The sequence below is a fragment of the Pseudophryne corroboree genome, chromosome 2 (assembly GCF_028390025.1).
Source record: "Pseudophryne corroboree isolate aPseCor3 chromosome 2, aPseCor3.hap2, whole genome shotgun sequence".
In the NCBI taxonomy this organism is placed as follows: Eukaryota; Metazoa; Chordata; class Amphibia; order Anura; family Myobatrachidae; genus Pseudophryne; species Pseudophryne corroboree.
The window spans coordinates 213,124,647-213,132,117 of record NC_086445.1 but is presented as its reverse complement, the minus strand read 5'-3'; the positions used below and the strand labels follow the sequence as shown (position 1 = coordinate 213,132,117).

The window sequence follows — 7,471 nt, the reverse complement described above, 5'->3', positions numbered from 1 at the left end:
GATTTACAACACCCGGTCTCCCAAGGGGGTCTCCCATCCTTGTACTGACCGGGCCCAACCTTGCTTAGCTTCCAAGATCGGACGGTGTTGGGCGTCCCCAAGGAGGTATGGTTGTAATGTATAGGGCTGAGTAGGAGACGGGGTCTCATATAAGCAATGGATACCCTTACTCCCCCTTACTCCATTCACTACATGTCTAGGTGTTTATTCATGTACTTTAATACCTCCACAGCAACTCACCAATTAACAAACAGGAAGTGATGTTGCTAACACCTCCCACAGCTAGGAGGTATAAATATGCTCTGTCTCTAGCCTCTCATTACCCCTTGATGAAGTCCATGAGGGACGAAACGCGTTGGGTACCACTCTGAACATACCTCCACTATTGAAGTTAAGCTACCTCTCTTTCATTTTTACCTATTTTTTATTCCTTTTTCATGCCCATCCTGCATTTTTTGTACTTGTTTTTATACTTATTGCTCTTGTTTCTATGGACCTTTCATTGATTTTTGGTATATGTGTTACAACTTTTTAGCCTCAACTCTGCTGCTTTTATACCAGATTTTATTGATTAGGTTGCATTTTTTAAAATTGTTTACAAGTTTTAAAATAACTATATACCCTATATATAACACCCCCCCCCTTTTTTTAGTGCATTGTATTCTGAGAATAAATTTAATTTTTATTTTTTATTGAACACCTGGCTTTTACATTATTATTTCGACACCTTTGGTCGCTTGTAAGTACCTCATCCTTCCGTACCCATTTCTAACCCTCTAGGCATATGTACCAGTGCCTATATATTTTTTGAGGTCCATAAGCTGACGCCCTAATAGCCTATAGGGAGTGTCCTCCAGGTAACATATATATATATCCCTTGACAATTAACTCAGAATACTCTCCTTCCTAATACTGTTGTTTACAAACTTTGACACTACTTCTGTGGCGCTACCAGCTTCCTTTGTACACATCCTTTTCTCTTGGTATTATTGCTTCCAGCTGCCTGGAGGGAACCAGTATCGAACACAGTATGTTTGGAATTAACGAACGCACTAATAAAAGGAGTAATGTGTGCCAAAAGATTTTCAATGAGACTACCATCCCCGAGACTGAACCAACCAATACCGACTTGGATGACATGTTTTGGAATATCGAAAGACTGTTAACCAAGGAAGTAAAAGCATGGTGGGACATCAGGGGTTTAGAACATTATGTCAGTGTCAGTAGGGTCCCGAGGGGCTTAAGGATAATGAAACAGCCTACTTTTGGAAAAGAGAATCAGGAATTCATGCAAGAATGGGATAAAACCCTGCATAATTGTTCAATCAATCTCATGAAATTACTTGTCACGGAGAAAAAACGCATTATCTCAGACCTAGAAGTAGAAATAAAAGAGGCTGAGAGTAAAATGGAAGTACACAAAGATAAAGAGGATTTTAGGATAAATGAGAAGGTACTGAATAAAAAACTGGAACGTATAGAAGATGAGGTTATCAGAAACAAAGAAAGGAAATTCGCTAGAGACAGACATGACTATGAAAATAACCAGGTTAAGAATTGGAGTCGCTTCTCTGAAGGAGGACAGGCAGCTCCAAAAGTGAGGAGGGAGTATTGGAAAACTGTACCTAGCAAATTCAGAGGTCCCAGACCGACTACCAAAGAGAGCCAGGAATCACCTAACTTCAAAACAACTAATCGCTTTGCAGCACTACAGAGACTTGACTCCACTACACAGGAGTCTTTTTTATCACCAGGTACAAACCACCACCACCCCCGAGGTACAACAAAGACACCTGCAAGAATGAAAAACATCTCACCTCGCAAAAGAAGATTCGTAGACGAAGAGGATGTCGCGGGGGTAGAAGGGAGAAGACTATACAAGAGACGAAATCTCGTGTAGAACCCCCTGTACCCAAAGGTATCTTCAATCTTTCAAACCACACCTTGACGAACTATGAAACTACACTCCTTAACAAAGGTCTTTCCTTTGCACCCACAAAGGGCATGAATAAGTTCGATGTTTTCATCGACTTGAATAAATTCATAAGAAAAATCACTCTAAAACGTCACTTTATAAAGAAAGAGGATGCAGTGATACAGAATTATGAACAATCCAAATCAGGTTTGAAGCCCACATCTAAATTTTACCCTTTGGAATCAAAGGGTCATAATGTGGGCCTCTTCTATGAGCTAGTCAAGAAGGATCTACTTGATGCTGACATCTCATCTATCAAAGAAAAAAATCTCTCAAACAGAGAGACGGAAGCTATTAAACACCTACAAGAGAATAAAAATATTGTTATAAAACCGGCTGATAAAGGGGGGGGGTTAGTTATTATGGACAGAGAAGCCTATGTCGCAGAAGCTCTCAGACTGCTAGGAGATCGGACATCCTACACCCCACTGTCGAACGACCCTAAGGAACCTTTCGTGGAAGAACTGAGACTCATGCTTCTAAAGGCTTTTAGAAAGGAGATACTGATGAAAGATGAATTCCAGTATCTCCTAAACTCTAACCCCACCACCCCCATTTTTTACTTTCTCCCAAAGGTACACAAATCCCTGGACAACCCCCCTGGTAGGCCAATTGTGGCAGGCATTGATTCTCTGACTTCACATCTGTCAGAATACGTTGACATATTCCTGAGGAAATATGTGATGGAACTGCCGGCCTTCCTTAAGGATACTACATCGGTTCTGAATCTTTTGGAACCATTAAAATGGAAAGATACCTACAGGTGGGCCACAATTGATGTGCAATCTTTATATACCTGCATAGAACACGAAAAGGGCATCGAGGCATGTAACAACTTCCTAATTCTGGACCCTCAAATTACAGAAGATCATAGACTATTTTTATGCGAGCTCATGAATTTTATACTCAAACATAATTATTTTACATTTTTAGACGGATTTTATCTTCAAATTTGTGGTACAGCTATGGGCACTATCTTCGCGCCTAGCTTTGCTAATTTGTTCATGGGTAAATGGGAGAATGACTACATTTACACTAATCACCCATACCAACGGAATATCATCTTTTACAAACGCTATATAGATGATATTTTATTAATTTGGGAGGGAGACCAGTTGAGTTTTAAAGAATTTTTAACCTACATTTCGGACAATAGCATGAATCTCAAATTCACGGCCAATGAAGATACAGAACGGATCGAGTTCCTAGATCTTGTTCTAACACATTCAGGAGAGGAAATCATCACAAGCAATTTCATTAAGAAGGTGGACATGAATAGTTACGTCCACTATAGAAGCAATCACCGTCAACAATGGAAGGACAATACCCCCTTTTCCCAATTTAATAGAATAGCGAGGAATTGCAAGAAGGAAGATGACAGAGATCAACAACTTGAAGTGTACAAAGGAAGATTCAAGGAAAAAGGGTACCCGTCCCGACTCCTAGAAGAAGCCACTACCAAGACTAAAGGTTTAGAAAGAAGGGAACTTCTTAAGTATAAACCTAAGGACATCAAGGAGGACACAGTTAAGTTTATTACGACGTACAGCAGACATGAAAAACTGATTAAGAATGTCCTTAAAAAGCACTGGAACATTTTGCTTATGGACCCTGTTCTTAAAGACTACCTCACTAAAGAGCCTAAAATGGTCTTTCGAAAATCTAGGAGTTTGAAAGATCTTGTAGCCCCTAGCATGCTGAGGAACCCAGAAGTCGTAAGCAGAATGCCTAAATGTGTGGGAAGTTTTAAATGTGGTAGGTGTAACATTTGCAGATACCTCCATCCAAATAGGAAATCATTCCACAATGACAAAACTAACAAGGAATATCGGATCAAACAATTCATCAACTGTAACACCCTATCGGTGATCTACCTTCTGGAATGTTCCTGTAAATTAAAGTACATTGGGAAAACTAAGAGACCCCTTAAAATACGTATCCAGGAACATGTCAGGAATATCAAGAACAAAGTCCTCACCCATGCAGTATCCAAACATTTCAATCTTTGCCACAACTCGGATCCTGAGGCATTAACGTACAAAGGAATTGAACTGGTCGCACTGGGAGATAGAGGCGGTGACCTTTCGAACCTCCTTTCAAGAAGAGAGATGTTCTGGATATACGAACTGAACACGCTCCAGCCGGATGGCTTCAACGAAGGGTACGAAATAGCCCCGTTCCTGTGATACAAACCTTCCGCTTTCTACGCTTCCCACTCCTGTCTCCCCCTAAAGAAACCCCCTCCTTTGCGACATGTATTGCACTTGCTCACTATTTCCTGGGCTTTTTTTACAAAGCTTATTTAGCTGTACCTGGTTATCACCAGGTAGCATCGCAAGTACGATGCATTAGTGCCAATTAGCCAACTTGGCACCAATACGTTTACCCTCACTCTCTTGCACTATTAATGTATAAACTTCCTTTCCGCCCACTCTCCTTGGCAGTAGTGAGTTCATCATGGTATCCATTGCTTATATGAGACCCCGTCTCCTACTCAGCCCTATACATTACAACCATACCTCCTTGGGGACGCCCAACACCGTCCGATCTTGGAAGCTAAGCAAGGTTGGGCCCGGTCAGTACAAGGATGGGAGACCCCCTTGGGAGACCGGGTGTTGTAAATCCGGAGGCGCTGAGGTAGTTTTCGCCTTTTGGGATATCTCTTAAAATCATGGATAATGCTCTGCTCACATCACCATGGGCACTTCCTCCGTGATGTCGACCTAGTTGTTATCTACATTACTTCAGCCTCCTGCGCAATTTCTACCCGCCTTCTGCGTAATTTCTACTCGCTCCTCTATCGCTCTTATTTAAACTACATTACACATTTTATGTATCTGTATCTCTTCTAGTTAATTCATAGCCCATCTATTCTGAGTATGATCCTTCTTAAATGCCATTTTCAGCTATTCAGACGCCTTATTTATTTATTTATTTACATGCCTTTTATCATTTTCGTTTTTATGTACCCCCCGGGGAGATGCATCACCTATGCAAAACCACCTCAAAGATGTACCCACAGCCAAACATAATTGACGAACATTGACATATGCAAACTGCAGCAGATTAATATCGCTGACATCAGCTCTTCATTCCGTCCTCTGACAACCCAAAAAATGGCCGCCGCCCATCAAAGGGACAGTACACTGAAGATGGTCCCCGCAGCAGCACTACAACCAAGCTTGGATAACCAAAAAGATGGCCGCCGACTACAACCAAGCTTGGATAACCAAAAAGATGGCCGCCGTCTACAGAAGTGAAAGCACACCAGCTATCCGCATCGCACGGCGCCGAGCCGACGCATGCGCACAACGGACACAATCCAAACCGGAAGAGGGGCGGAAGTGGGGCGGAGATGACGTTCCACCCAGCCCGGACCGGAAGTTGACGGACTTTGTTGTCCTTTATGTTACAAACGTTATTATGACTACATGCAATATCGTTTTCACAATTGAATATACTATTTGGCCCCCTTACTCCATTCACTACATGTCTAGGTGTTTATTCATGTACTTTAATACCTCCACAGCAACTCACCAATTAACAAACAGGAAGTGATGTTGCTAACACCTCCCACAGCTAGGAGGTATAAATATGCTCTGTCTCTAGCCTCTCATTACCCCTTGATGAAGTCCATGAGGGACGAAACGCGTTGGGTACCACTCTGAACATACCTCCACTATTGAAGTTAAGCTACCTCTCTTTCATTTTTACCTATTTTTTATTCCTTTTTCATGCCCATCCTGCATTTTTTGTACTTGTTTTTATACTTATTGCTCTTGTTTCTATGGACCTTTCATTGATTTTTGGTATATGTGTTACAACTTTTTAGCCTCAACTCTGCTGCTTTTATACCAGATTTTATTGATTAGGTTGCATTTTTTAAAATTGTTTACAAGTTTTAAAATAACTATATACCCTATATATAACACCCCCCCCCTTTTTTTAGTGCATTGTATTCTGAGAATAAATTTAATTTTTATTTTTTATTGAACACCTGGCTTTTACATTATTATTTCGACACCTTTGGTCGCTTGTAAGTACCTCATCCTTCCGTACCCATATATATATATATATATATATATATATATATATAAAACAGCAACATAGCCGGCACTCCCCTTGCTATCATAGCATCTGCTCCGGTGCCCTCCTTAGGATACAGGATCCAATAATAACCAGAAGAACAGGCGGCACTCCTGAGACTTTGTTACCAGTGCTTCTTTTTAATGAAGACGCATCCATGCCGCCTGTTCTTCTGGTTATATATATATATATATATAAACATTTTAAATATAAATTTATGCGGAAACACCCCACGGTAAATTCTGCGTTTGCCCCTGCTGCATCAGCACTGTCTAGGTTATATCCAACAGCAACAAGCTCACTGTGCTTAGACTGTGTATTAGTAAACCTCATTGGCCTTACGGTTACATTACGATTCACACCAGTGGCGGAACTAGCGAGCGGTGGGCCCAGGTGCGACAAAATGCTTTGCCCCCCCCCCCCCATCCCATCCAAGTCCACCCCCTCACCCATGGAGAGGATCTGGTGAGGGGGACCTGCTCAGGGCCAGAGAAATGGATACCTAGCAACAGTGCCTTAACTAGACATTTTAGCACTGTGTGAGCCCCACCCCTCCATGTAAAACAGGGGCAGTCCGCGCCGTAGCCACGCGCAAAATTTATAAGGGCATGGCTTTGTGGGGAAGGGGTGTGGCCACAAAATAATACCAATTCATATAACGGTGCACAGTAGTCTCCATTATTCAAATTACGCTGCACAGTAGCACCACTACACCAGGTAGAGCCCCTTTTACACCTTACGGCAGACATATTCCCCTTTTTACACATTAAGGCAGACAGCGTCCCCTTTTTACACATTAAGGCAGACAGCGTCCCCCTTTTTACACATTACGGCAGACAGCGTGCCCCTTTTTACACATAATGGCAGACAGCGTCCCCTTTTTACACATAACGGCAGACAGCGTCCCCCTTTTTACACATTAAGGCAGACAGCGTCCCCTTTTTTACACATTACGGCAGACAGCGTGCCCTTTTTACACATTAAGGCAGACAGTGTGCCCTTTTTACACATTACGGCAGACAGCGTCCCCCTTTTTACACATTACGGCAGACAGCGTCCCCCTTTTTACACATAACGGCAGACAGCGTCCCCTTTTTACACATAACGGCAGAGAGCGTGCCCCTTTTTACACATTAAGGCAAACAGCGTCCCTTTTTTACACATTACGGCAGACAGCGTGCCCTTTTTACACATTACGGCAGACAGCGTGCCCTTTTTACACATTACGGCAGACAGCGTCCCCCTTTTTACACATTAAGGCAGACAGCATCCCCTTTTTTACACATTACGGCAGAGAGTGTGCCCTTTTTACACATTACGACAGAGAGCGTGCCCTTTTTACACATTACGGCAGACAGCATCCCCCTTTTTACACATTAAGGCAGACAGCGTCCCCTTTTTTACACATTA

General features: G+C 42.3%; 2 pseudogenes; one reads left to right on the top strand and one right to left on the bottom strand.

Annotated features, from left to right (window-relative positions):
- LOC135051654 (5S ribosomal RNA) lies at positions 1-119 on the bottom strand (annotated as a pseudogene).
- Positions 120-4,480: 4,361 nt separating this feature from the next.
- On the top strand, positions 4,481-4,599 carry LOC135051653 (5S ribosomal RNA; annotated as a pseudogene).
- Positions 4,600-7,471: the final 2,872 nt, after the last annotated feature.